At 35.6% G+C, this 13,155-nt stretch overlaps 1 non-coding gene across 1 annotated transcript; it reads left to right on the top strand.

The window, feature by feature from the left end:
• Positions 1–10,807: 10,807 nt before the first annotated feature.
• On the top strand, positions 10,808–10,879 carry trnap-ugg (transfer RNA proline (anticodon UGG)). Its single transcript has one exon. It is a non-coding gene; the product is annotated as a tRNA-Pro (tRNA).
• The last annotated feature ends 2,276 nt before the right edge of the window (positions 10,880–13,155 follow it).

Raw genomic sequence — 13,155 nt, 5'->3', positions numbered from 1 at the left:
GCTGCAGTTTTGGAAATGCTCTAATCCAGTCGTCCAGCCATCAAAATTTTCCTTGTTCAAAATGTTCACTTGGGGCCTAATATATCCAATCCACTAACAGGTGCCATGATGAGGAGATCATCAGTGTCATTCTTTTCACCGGTCATAATGTTATGACTGATTGGTGTAAATTGGTATTATATTTTTATTATTATTATTATATCATATTACAGCTGCATAGAATAAAATGGGATCTGGACAGATCCTCTTATCATAGGATAAGGTAAATACTCCACCCTTCCTTTATAAACACAGTTTCATGTTTAAATGACCAATCAGCAGATATGAGATCAAGTCAACTAGTTTTACACAGCGGTTTTATTAAGAGTTTTTTAATGAGTTAAATGTCAATAAAGAATAATAGATAAGAGAAAGAAAAGAGCCTGGTTTGTTCCACACCTCATGAAATACCACCTCATGAAATGTAATTCTATTCAATAAACATGCTTTATCACAACAATCAAGTACCCTAATATCCAAATACCACTTATAAAATATATATATATTTAAAAAACAAAAATATTTACTCATTTTAATTATTACAACATTTTTATTAAGTAGAATTTTTTCCTGCTGTCAGTTTTTGTTTGTTTACAATGTAAAGAGTTTCAGCACAGTTTCCCAAACAAGGCTTAATGTAAAGCCAGGATGTTTCACTGTCATCAACACTGGAGACACTGTCATGTGATGCTGGGGGGTGGAGCTTCCTGAACATTTATCATGGTAATATATTAGAGTACAGAAAGAGCTTTTTCATTCAGCTAAAACCAGTCATCATGTTCACTGTTATATTCATGTGTCTGTGGCTTTCACTAGGTGAGTTAACACCTTTTATTAGTTTAGATATTATGTATTGTTTATTAATGTCTGGTGTTATAGAAAGCATGATTTCTGTGTGTAATTCTGGCTTGATTGTGTAAAACTTTAAGTTCTCTTCTCTATGACAGGTGACTCCATGGCAGATTCAATAAAGCCACTTTCCACTCAGAATGTTGAAGATGAAGGTGATGATGTGACTCTGTCCTGTAAATTTGAAACAAGTGCTATAGGATTCTCCCTGCAGTGGTACAGACAATATCCAAAATCTAAACCTGAGTTCCTTCTTTATATTTACAAAACTGGAGATCTAAGTGAAAACCTTCCCCCAAGAATGAATGCTACACTTAAAGATAAGAAAGTGGATCTGATCATCTCCTCTGCTGCTGTATCAGACTCTGCACTATATTACTGTGCTCTGCAGCCCACAGTGACAGGAAATCCAGCTGCACTGTACAAAAACCTTCACACAGTTTTGTTACACTCAAGGCAGTTCTGCTGGTGACAATCCTTTACTCCTAAGTGAAATTTATAATTAAATTAGAAGTGCACTAAAGACAAGGCATGGCTCCACATTTATCACCTTGAACTGTATATATCATCTAACACCAATCACACAGACCAGCAACAAGGTAATGAGAAAAACCTCCAGAACTAAGGAATGAGTTTTAGGCTTCACAGGAAATAAGAATTAGACCTCACATGCTTTGTCACTTCTGCTGTGATGGAGTATATCTGAAATTTAACACTGCAATGTGTGTGATTTAAAGTTTTGTTGCTTCATTTTATGTGTGTACTTTAATCTGTTTGTGTTAAAGCATTACACAGGAAACCTGCTCTCCACATAGCATTATCTCTACAGATGGTATAACCACTACAGAACAATCCCTGGTATTTTTACACAAGTGACTAGAACTGCCTTATTTATTAGTGCATCATTAGTTTTCTGATCTTTTGCACAGTGTTCAGTGTGAGAAACATCAATTCAATTCAATCTGAACTCTGAACACTGTTCCAAACACAGAGACCACAGATTATCAGATATGCTCTTGTCATGTAATGGAGTGCAAGCAGAGACTCTGGTAAAAAGTGTGGAGTAAAGACAGAATTATCTTTTAAATGTTTTGAATGGTTTAAAGTAATATAAGTTCTCAAAATAGACCTACACAAAGCAGAAAGAAAGAATAATAACATCAATAACATCAAATCCCCCAAACTGTTATTGTACAATAAAATAAAACTGAATTCTTAAAAAAGTTTTTCGTGTGCTAATGAGACAGGAGGAGCGCAGAAAGTCACGTGACACTTCCGCATGTCCTAATTAGCATATCACAACAATGACGGATTCTTATAGAAGAAAAAAGTCAGTGAAAAAGAGTCTTTGTTACATGACAGTTGTCTTCAAGCTACTTTGTTTCTGCTCACTCCCAATTTAAACTCACATGACACTGCATAATTGTTCATTTACTGAAAGCTTAATGCAGGCTAATTTATTCCAAATCAGAGTAACTGGTATGCATTGCATGCTCTGGTGTCTGCAAACACGGGTAGCTGCAAACGAGACCATATCACACCAATGTTACGCTCCCTGCACTGGCTGCCAGTCTGATATCGAATTGATTACAAAATTCTGTTATTTGTCTATAAAGCTCTTAACAACTTAGCTCCAAGATATCTCTCCGATTTACTCACCACTTACAATCCTGCTCGGTCACTTAGATCCCAAGATGGTCATCTTTTGTGAATACCATGGTCTCGCCTGTAACGCAGGGGAGACAGAGCCTTCGCAGTAGCTGGTCCTAAGCTGTGGAACAGCCTGCCATCACCCATTAGAACTGCTTCCACGTTAGCTGAATTCAAATCGATGTTAAAAACGCATCTCTTTTCTTCTGCTTTTAATTGTTTGTAATGTGTATGTGTTTTCCTGCTTTCATCCTTTTTTATTTTTATTCCCTTTATTTTTGTACAGCACTTTGGCAAACTAAGGTTGAATTGAAATGTGCTTTAGAAATAAAATTGAATTGAAAATTGAATTAAATTGATGTATACAGATGTCGGCGCTTTGGTATTTAAATGCATGTGTTGTACTTCACAGAATGTCCACCAGGTGGCACATGGCACACCTCTGGCCTGAGCACATTATACAGTATAATCACTCAAAGTTTGCTATGTAGTCTTCATACTCTTGTTAAATACGCTTGTAATTTATCACGTTACATTAAAAAGTGTCCAGTAAATTTGTTAACTGCACATGTAATGTAGTGATTGTGAGAAAACATCCACAATAAATTCTGAAAGACATAAACACAGTTTCTAAAGAATATATTTTAATACTTTAATACATATATAATAATATTTACATTTTAAATGAATATATATAAATTTACCCGTGACTGTGTGAGTGTAAAGCTGCGAAGTATTTTATGTGCTTTGTAAATACTTAATTGCGCTGGTGTTGTCCTGCCATTTGCACATAACTTTTTTTTGTTCAACTTTAAAGATGCCTGTGCAAAGATAAAAATTAAAATGGAAAACCTCTTCAGATTAAAGTCATTATAATGCAAAATTTAACTGGTAGTTATTCCAGAAAAAAAGTCAAACTAAATATAATTGTGACAAAGTAGTAATATTTCGCGAATAAAGTTAACACTATGAGAAAAACGTAAAAATCACGAGATTCGTAGCAATACAGGATTAAATTCGTGATATTTTGAGAATAATGTCATTATTTACATTAGCATGTTTAGAGTGATGAATAATATATTAGGCCTATTTGTGTATAGTGAAAGTAAGGTATGAATAAAACGACTTATGCATATGCATAAAAGTGCATAAAAATGAAACTTGACTCATTGCATGCACATCCATCTGTTTTAATAATAAGGTAGGTATAACTTATCTGCTTTGAACATTACTCCAAACACGTTGATGTATATGGCCTTATAAATAAAACATTACAACTTAATCCCTACAGTATATTGCATGAGTTTAATACTGTTGCATGAAGTCAAACACATTAAATGACGTGCTTGGAAACAGAATTTCTCTCAGAAGCAGATTAAAACAAGCAACAATGAAAGTAAACGTGTGGAATTCATATTTAACATTTTCAGCTGTGAGTTTTCAATGTCATAACTTCATGGTTAAAAAGTTTAAAAAGTTAGTATGAAAGGTTAAAGTATTGTAAGTTATTGTGTCTTTTGAGACACAGCCCTGACCTCTAACTCCAAAAGATATGTTTAAGAGGTGAAGTCAGATGCACTGATTCTCACTCTAGTTACAGGTAATTCATTTTAATCAGTTTACCAAAAGTTTTAATTCTTACAATCATATTTAATGAGTTAATTAGTTGCATTAATTAATAACCATGTTTTTTTATTATTCATCCAGTCATTTCTTTATTTCTTAAGTCAATATTAATAAAACGTATAAACCAGTTTAAATGAAGATTCTAAAACCACATCAAAGATCCTTCCTTTACCAACCTGTTATCAGAAAACCACAGACACAAACAATGTTTGTGGTAATTCTGTGGTATAAATCAATAAATAAAAAAGTAGTAAAGTATATATATATATATATAGTTACTTAAATGGTTTGAGGAAATCGATGGCCTTAAATGGTTTGAGTTGACGGAACACAAACTGATAAAGTTAGTCTTGATTAATTTGAGTTCAGTCAACTCAAACCATTTAAGGCAATCGGTTTCCTCAAACCATTTGTGTAGCTAAAATGTTATTTGGACTTAATTACATCTGTTACCTGAACACAAACAGATTTAAAGACTAAGCAAAATCTAACTTTCCTTGGTTGCAGGAACCAAAAAAAAAAAAAGTCAGCTTCTTGGGGTAGCTGATATGAAGGGCATAAAGCAGCCCAAAAAGCAGCATCAGAGCACTGACCCAGGATTTTGAAGACATCACCATGTCATCTTCAAGGACAATCAAGACATACAAACAAAAAAACAAAGAGGCAAAACAAAATTAATACCAGTGGTTCCCATTAGAATGAACTAAACCTTATAATTACAACATAACAAGCCTCTGCAAATAGTGCAGATCATGTTCATGACTTTGGAGTATGAGCTTTACATATGACAATGATATAAACATACAGAAAACAATGCACATCAAATTTAGATATTATATTTAGATAATGTATTTAATGTGTGTGTTGAACCATGTTAATATTTTAGTAAAGTCTAAATCAAAGTAATTTTTGAAGCTTGAAAATACAGATTGCCTTTAATTGGACAGACAAAAGGAGAGAAAAAGATTTAAACGTACCTTTAACAAAAATCTAATGGAATTACACGAGGGTGAGTAAATGAATTATATAATCATCATTTGAGTAAACCTTTCCTTTAAGATTACTGAAATGATCAACTGTACAGCTACTCTAGCTGTATTTTTTTCGATGTCAACAAAAAGATCAAAATGTTTCAGAAAGTAGTCCTGATGAGCCTTACCGTGTGTGTCTTGAAAACATCTGACGAGTCTTCCTTCAAGTAAAGCGGCAGTCCAGCCAGGACAAGAGTTCCAATGACACTGATGTCATCCTGATCCTTAAAGACAAAACAAAAAATGACCATACTTTTAATTCCCAACTAAGCAACATTTTGAATTTATTAACATGATTAATGATGAGACAACATTCTAACACTGCAAACCTAGCTACAACATGTAACAGCACTAGTTATTACCTGGCACTTTATTACTAATCCACATAACAGGCAAATTCCTTTAGGCAGTTTAATAACAGCACAAGCACATTTTAAGGATTAGTTCATCCACACACAAAAATTGTCATCATTCACTTACTTGCATGTTATTCTACACTACTTTGTGTAATTTATTTATTTTGTTTGTATAGACTACTGTTTTAGAATGCCTTCATGTTTTTGTCTTTTCTGGCAACTGAAAACATTCATCATTATTATATTTAACTGATTTTAATTATTGATAATGTGACAATTTTTTTAACCTGTACAGCCCTTGAGTATGTTCAATGGGAATTCCACTTACTTGTTCATGATAGTCTTTTAATATTTTAGCCATCTGGTTGCCAATGGTACCATCCTTCGATGCCTTAGCTCTGAAAAGTGTCAGGAGTTGTGGAGTGTGCTTGTCCAGGGAAATGTAAAAGGATTGCTGCAAATTACAGGACTTGGTTACAGATGTATGTTATCTAGCTAGCGAACCTCGCTAATCATTTCATTTACACAATATCATATAGAGTGTAAAGCTTGCTGAACTCGGGTGAAGGTTTTAATAATTATTCCGTATAATATTTAGATAGATTTCGGATGATGGACTGGGACAGGAGGTTTTTGAGACTTTAATCAGTCACCATGTACGGTGAATTTACACAAGCTAATGCTAATGCTAGATAATGCAAACTAATGCTAATATTTGCCTGTTTATTCTCAGCTTAACTAGTTTACAAACTCACAGGTTCATTAACGTTTCGGCGTTAAAAAAGAAATTTTTGTATTTTTATGTCTCCCTTTTTTTTTAAATATCCTCTATTTCTGGGTGTGGGTGAAAAAAACACTGGTTTATCTACACTGTTAGCAAGCCTGGATAATTAACTTGGTAGCATCATTAAGATAAATATCGTAATGAGTAATGCAAACCTTTTAACCGGTAAACAAACCTTTCCTTTATTTTACTCAAGCTGTTTTTACTGTAAGGAACGTGACAGAATGTTAGATGTGTTATTATGAAACTGTGATGAGAAGAAGCACTTATGATGGGGCGGCGGGAGGAAATGTACAGTACATCATCTTTTTTGGAGAACAGGACATGTTTAGGCTTACATCCTGCTTCGTGTTAAGGTGTAAATTAAGTAGCCATCTAGAACACCATAAGTGAATTACAGAGATGTTTTTGTTTTTTACGTTTTAACAGGATGCAGTTGGCGTACAGCTGGCCTCCGTGGCTCCGATTCGGTTCCTGAGGACTCCTTCTCATCGGGACTCCATCAAAGCAGAGCTCTCCGGGTCCTATGTAAGCTTATGAATGCATGTGTAACATGACAGCTGTTTAAATCTGAAAGACTTTGATAATAGAGAACTCCATTAGGACTCCATTATGTAAAGTTAATTTCTTTTTGTAACTTTTCTGCTCTCTGCAGGCCTACCACTACAACCTCGTGGACGTGTTTTACGAGCTGCTTCTCTGCGGATACTTCACGAAGGGCTTAACGCCTCAGCCAGTAAGCGTCTTATCGGGAGATTTAAAAGCGATGCTTGAATGTAGTTTGAGAACAGGATCTATTTTATTTCATTTTGTTTTCCCATATTTTAAACCCTGGCATTAACGGAGCTTGTCGTCTCCCTTTCCTAAAGCTTCAGGGAGGACTCTCGGAGCGCCTGCTTGCGCTCATCAAGTGGGATGTAGACGTTCGGGAGCCTGGAGCAAAGATCTACTTCACAGTGCTTATTGTAAGTGTTCAAATATCTTCTGATGCCACGTTACACAAATGGTCAGCATTGTGTCTCTAAGACAGTGACATTACACTGGATTTGTGTTTGTGTCATTTGTTGATAGGATCAGCTTACAGGCCTTTTTGTGGTACTGTTCTCTCAGCCCCTGGAGCTCTACACCGACCCGCCAGCTTTAGCCAGCACGGTTAGGCATCTCCTCAGGCAGCATGTCGAGAAGAAGATGGTGAAGACTTTGGAGAGGCTCTTGGCAATGTCCTTCCCTTACTTCTACACCTTCCCAGTACCCACCAACACAACACACACACACAAACACACAATTTATTGCACAAGTTCCCATTCCATACTTTGTTACAGTTCATATTTTGTCCCTACATTGCTCAAGCGCTCCACAGATGAGTATAAATTGATTTCGTAACATTTCAATTGTCACATTTTAAAATATCTCTCTTCTTTTTCCCCTTGACAGGTCTGCACAACGATCCCAGGACTTTAGGACCAGAATTGCACATTCTGCTTTATTGGTACAAACAATATCCTATAATTATATATCCTGTAATTTTTTTCCATTCATACATTTATTTATTCTTTCATGTGTTTATTATTCCTGTGTGTATAAATGTATGTTACTTTACCAAATGTGAACTAAGATCCAGAACAACATGTGAGCACTCCAGACCATAATTCCATTGTATAGTTACAAGTTAAAATGGATGAATAAGGAAAGTGTTAGTCAAATTTGCTTTCCTTTTATTGATCATAATGAAATTCATCAAGATTGAGTGACAATGAAATGAAAATGGGAATTGTGTATTAACATTTGTATTTTCAGTTAAATGGATGTACAATGTCTGCCAAATTTTAAATGGATCAGCAAAAATCCATTCACAGTTGCATTTCCCAGGTCTTAAGTGTTACGACCCTGACCTGTGGAAACAGCACTTACTCTTCCCTGCACCACCTTCCATTCACAAACCTGTGCTCCACCTCAGTCCTGCCTCCACATATGGCTTTCATGGAGGAGGAAGAAGCCCTTTCTCTACAAAAAACATGGCAGTATCTTAACAAATTTGGGAACAATATTTTTTTGGACTGATGGTTAATCATTATTCATAGTTTCATGTTTGGTGAAGGTCAAACAGAGTTTATCACAACAAACACCTCATACCAAGTGTCATGTTGGTGGAGGGGTGAGGATTCGGTTGTTTTGCAGCCACAGGCTCTAGAAAACTTTTAATCATTTGGACATTGATGATCTCCACTTTATATTAGAATATTCTTGAGACAAATGTAAGACTGTCCATGAGCTTATGTTGTGCTGAAACTGGGTCATATTAAAGGACAATAATCACAAGCACACCAGCAAATTTTCACAACAGCACAGATACATGGTGTGTGGAGTGCAGTCCGACTGAAACACTTGAATTACTGCAGAATCTTGAGCTTAATACAAGATGCTTATGTATTTGTGCACATGCTCTCAAACACCACCTTGTTAGGGGTTTTATATTATTATAATTTTATGGGGAATTTTTTAAAATCCTATCAATCACTACAGTACCTCTGCTGTTTCGTTTAGACTTTAAGGGTGTACTATAAATCTGCTGAAGAATTTAATTTCACAATAAGAATTGTTTGTAATTGCAACAATATATTTTGTAGATTAGAAAAGGTTTAAGTTCATAGAAATAGGAAATACAGGAACTAAATATATGAATCTTTTGCTCATTAAATTCTTTTAGAACATGTGTGTGTATTTTACATAATGTGGCACATCCTGCACTCTGATTGGTTAAAACAGAGGGAAGCTACAGTTGAGGCTTTGTACACAAGAAATGCTTAGATGCTTCACTGAAGACAGAGTAGAAGGAAACTTGACATTTACAATAACATAAAAAGGAAACTTTCAGAAGAACAGAGGAAATTAAAACATGATGGTTTTCTGTATGTTTCTGTTTTTTACCATGTTCATAGGTAAGCTTATATTTTATATATCCCCATATATCATGTTTAAATGTTTTATAACTAGTAAAGAAATGTTTCCATGTGTGAGTGTTTTAGATTGTAAGCATGTACTGTATGTATACTGTATAATATAAAATGATAATATTCTGAAATAAATGTCCTCTTCAGGTGAGAGCACACAGGACAGCATTACTCCAACATCTTCTGCTGTCTATGGTAAAGAGGAGCAAGCAGTTACACTCTCCTGTGATTATAAATACACTGTTTCTATGAACAATCTACAGTGGTATCGACAATATTCCAATGCAGCACCAGAATTCCTCGTTCTGTTGACGGAATCGGGAGGGAATCAGACAGGTGATACTCCTCATCCTCATTTGTCTGCTAAAGTTCATAAGAGTCTGAAGCGTGTGGATTTGGAGATCTCGCCTGCTTCAGTATCAGACTCTGCACTGTACTACTGCGCCTTGCAGCCCACAGTGACAGGAAAGTCAACTTCACTGTCCAAAAACCTACAGAGACCTCAAACATGAAAGTGTTAAAGAATCACAATAAGATGAAAAGACTGGAAGCTATGCATAACATCAGCATTCTGATTATTGATCCAATAGAAATGTATGTATATAACCATATATGAATACTTTATTTGAAGTGAATAGACAAAACATTCTAAGTGAATCCAAATACAGATAGAAAAGTTAGGTGTGTGTTTGAAGAAGCCACATGTTCACTCACTCTGCAGTATTAAGTGCAGTTCTCATAAACAATAGTGGCAGGTTTGATGGTTTATTTACTTAATGACAGTGTAAAGATCACATGCTGGAATTTGATTCTGTTCTAGGAATAAAAATGTGGATATTGTACAACTCTTTTGACAAGCAGCTGATTTGATTTATTTTTATTTATTTGTTTGTTTGTTTGTTTGTTTATTTTACTGAGCATGCTATTTAATGTGTTCATCATGTGTGTCTTTGCAGGGTCTTTAATATATTTTTGAGAATTACAGGATACCTGAAAGTATGTATAACTAAGAATAAGAACTCTTACCAAACCATACCCCACCAGCCACCTGAGTTTCTTTAGCAACCAGCTAATTCAATTTTATTACCAACTGGAATCATTTGTAAACTTACTGCAAATATCACAGAAACTACTTGAAGCCTCATAATATTCACCAAGCTATACTGGAGCAACAGTACAGTTTCCAGCAAAGAAGCTACAATCCTGTAAACTTGACCTATACTGAATCCTCCACCTGACACTAAAGCAAGCTTGTTCTACAAGAATTGATTTTGATCTTCATGTCCACCGAGATTAATGACATATTTGGCCCAATGGCAAGAGCTGCTTACTTGGTTCACACTTAGCGTCTGGATTCCAAAAAGGTTCGAATCCCACAGGAGCCTCGCTTTATTGTTAACTTGACTTTGTGTAACCGAGTTCCTTTTACTCGGACCCCAGTCCATATGAACAGGAAGGTCATACAGTTACAGAGTACAGTGAACCTCCATTGGCGCACATCAAGCTGAACAGGGACAACCTGGCTCGTTGGTCTAGGGGTATGATTCTCGCTTTGGGTGCGAGAGGTCCCGGGTTCAAATCCCGGACGAGCCCCGGTTCTACATGGAATAGAGTGGTTGGGACAAATCTAATGGAAACTTGCACTGCCTGCTTGGTTCTCACTTGGAAGCTTGTTTCTCCAGAGGTCCAAGAAGGTTCAAATCCCACTGTAATTACCTCTGAAAATTAAAGCTCCAACCTGGAGCCTATCTCTGGAATACAGGGAGCGGGATGGAGAATGTCACACTTTGTGGAGACATGAACTTCTGAAATATTAATATAATAGAGTACAGAAAGACCTCAGACTATTGTCATTTTACTAACACCATTCATCATGTTCACTGTTATATTCATGTGTCTGTGGCTTTCATTAGGTAAGTTATCATTGATCTTTTCAGAAAGGAGATAATAAATTAATGATTAATTAGCCTGTGTGATGTTAAGAATAAATAGAATATGAGTTATATAACTCATAAGCAGCTCAATGAAGATGTTTATTACAAGTTTGGTGTGGAATAAAATGAGTTACCTGCACACAGCCCTGATCTCAAACCCGCTGAACACTTTGGGATGAATTAGAATTCTGACTGCACCCCAAGCCACACATGCCTGATGTTTTAGGGCTGTATGGACACATGGACATACAGTATCTCACAAAAGTGAGTACACCCCTCACAGTTTTGTAAATATTTTATTATATCTTTTCATGTGACAACACTGAAGAAACGACACTCTGCTCCAATGTAAAGTAGTGAGTGTACAGCCTGTATAACAGTGTAAATTTGCTGTCCCCTCAAAATAACTCAACACACAGCCATTAATGTCTAAACCGTTGGCAACAAAAGTGAATACACCCCTAAGTGGAAATGTCCAAATTGGGCCCAAAGTGTCAATATTTTGTGTGGCCACCATTATTTACCAGCACTGCCTTAACCCTCTTGGGCATGGAGTTCACCAGAGCTACAGGTTGCCATATATTTACAAAAATGTGAGGGGTGTACTCACTTTTGTGAGATACTGTATATTGCCACTTACTGAACAATCATCTAATTTTTAATATTATTAGTGTATATTTTGCAACAAGTTTGAAGTAATATCTAAATAATGCTAGTCTAAGTAGATTGATTGATAATGTTAAATTGCCCCTAGGTGTGAATGGGTGAGCAAATGGCTGTGTGTGTGTGTGTGTGTGTGTGAAAGAGAGAGAGAGAGAGAGAGAGAGAGAGAGAGAGAGAGAGAAAGAGAAACAATTATTTTTTTCAGTTATATTTCTGCACATATTTGGTAAGTTAAAAAAACAATTTTTTTTGGTGTTAAGGTTTTTCTCTTCAGTGAACACAAGATGGCGCAGTCACTTATCTTAATGTTGGTCTAGAACCAGAGCACCACACAACCTGCTCACATTCTCTGAGACATAGAGTATACTTGTTCTTCTATCATACATACTGCTGATATAATATCCTAACCCCTGCCCTGGTTACTCTTAGTGCCTAAGCTAATTTCAGAGATACCATTCTGATTAAACAACACAACTGTCCACTTAACACTAAACTGTCATAAGAATAAATTCTCATCTAATGTCATTTCTTTGGCATCTGCTGTGTCAGAAACATTAAAAACTAGAAACTTATATGTGAATGTGCCTTTATTCTTCTTTCTCTTCTTCTGATGCTATTGTGAGTACAGGAAAGTTTTATTTTTCAGATTTAACTGTTAGAGCTGAGAAATAAGGGATTAATTCAACCTTAATTACCAAGGGAAAATACTCATTTCTTCCTCATTCTTAAATAAAACATATTCTCTTCCACTTAGTGTTTCTAACATTAATTTACCTGCTGGTGTTTACATAAACTTTCTCTAAATTACAGATATCACTGACATATGTAAAATAACATAAATACATTAATTTCCTGCTTTCAGTATGTGTTTACTTAAATGTCCTCTGGACAGGTTCCCCATATGAGGCTGAATGTAAAGCCAGGATGTTTCAGTAAGAATCAACAATCTGACAACAACATTGGTGACACTGTCATGTGATGCTGTGGGGTGGAGCAATTTTGAAGCTTTATGGTGTTAACATATTAGATTACAGAAAGATCTCCACTATTTTCACTGAGCTAAGACCAGTCATCATGTTCACTGTTATATTCATGTATCTGTGGCTTTCACTAGGTGAGTTAACATTGACTTTTTGTTATTGCAGAAATATTAACTATATTATATTAAATATTAGTCTGTGTGGTGATGCAGTGTGAAAATGCAGAGTGTGGGTCTGACTTAAGTATTTCCTGTTGATTATTTAAAGTTTAAGAACATTATGATCTCTTCTC

This window comes from Hemibagrus wyckioides, unplaced genomic scaffold (genome assembly GCF_019097595.1).
Source record: "Hemibagrus wyckioides isolate EC202008001 unplaced genomic scaffold, SWU_Hwy_1.0 Contig27, whole genome shotgun sequence".
Lineage (NCBI taxonomy): Eukaryota > Metazoa > Chordata > Actinopteri > Siluriformes > Bagridae > Hemibagrus > Hemibagrus wyckioides.
This window is presented reverse-complemented; position numbering and strand designations above follow the sequence as displayed.